The sequence below is a fragment of the Sinocyclocheilus rhinocerous genome, unplaced genomic scaffold (genome assembly GCF_001515625.1).
Source record: "Sinocyclocheilus rhinocerous isolate Xijiao unplaced genomic scaffold, SAMN03320098_v1.1 scaffold2106, whole genome shotgun sequence".
Lineage (NCBI taxonomy): Eukaryota > Metazoa > Chordata > Actinopteri > Cypriniformes > Cyprinidae > Sinocyclocheilus > Sinocyclocheilus rhinocerous.
In genome coordinates this window covers 175907-176338 of record NW_015657498.1, presented here as the reverse complement: position 1 = coordinate 176338, position 432 = coordinate 175907, and the positions used below count along the sequence as shown (strand labels likewise).

The following is a 432-nucleotide window of genomic DNA, read 5'->3' as shown; positions in this document are numbered from 1 at the left end:
AATAGAAATATATATATATATATATATTTCTATTCATGAAATAATTTCTGATCTTAAAAAAATGACACTGATACATTTATTTATTTATTTTTGGTAAATAAACAAGGTGACTATAAAATGTTTAATAGTCCAGCATTCCGACACACTTCCATAACCATAAATTTTTTTTTTTACATTTTTGTAAAAACTCAATAAAACAGTTGAGAAAAAGAGAGAAGCTGACTGAAATTATTATTTGATATGGTAATACTTCATAATTTACCTGTTTGAAATTATATGATCCTACCTAGTATGTACTTTTGTATTCTTATAGATGTCTTAAATGCAAAGTATTTAGGGATGTGTGCTGTTGAATTTAACCAGCATTAATTATTATTCAGCAAGGCAAGGCAAGTTTATTTATATAGCACATTTCATACACAATGGTAAATC

General features: G+C 25.0%; 1 pseudogene; it reads right to left on the bottom strand.

Moving 5' to 3' along the window:
• The window catches only part of LOC107721162 (uncharacterized), a 3329-nt pseudogene that overhangs the window by 2096 nt on the left and 801 nt on the right, over positions 1 to 432 (bottom strand).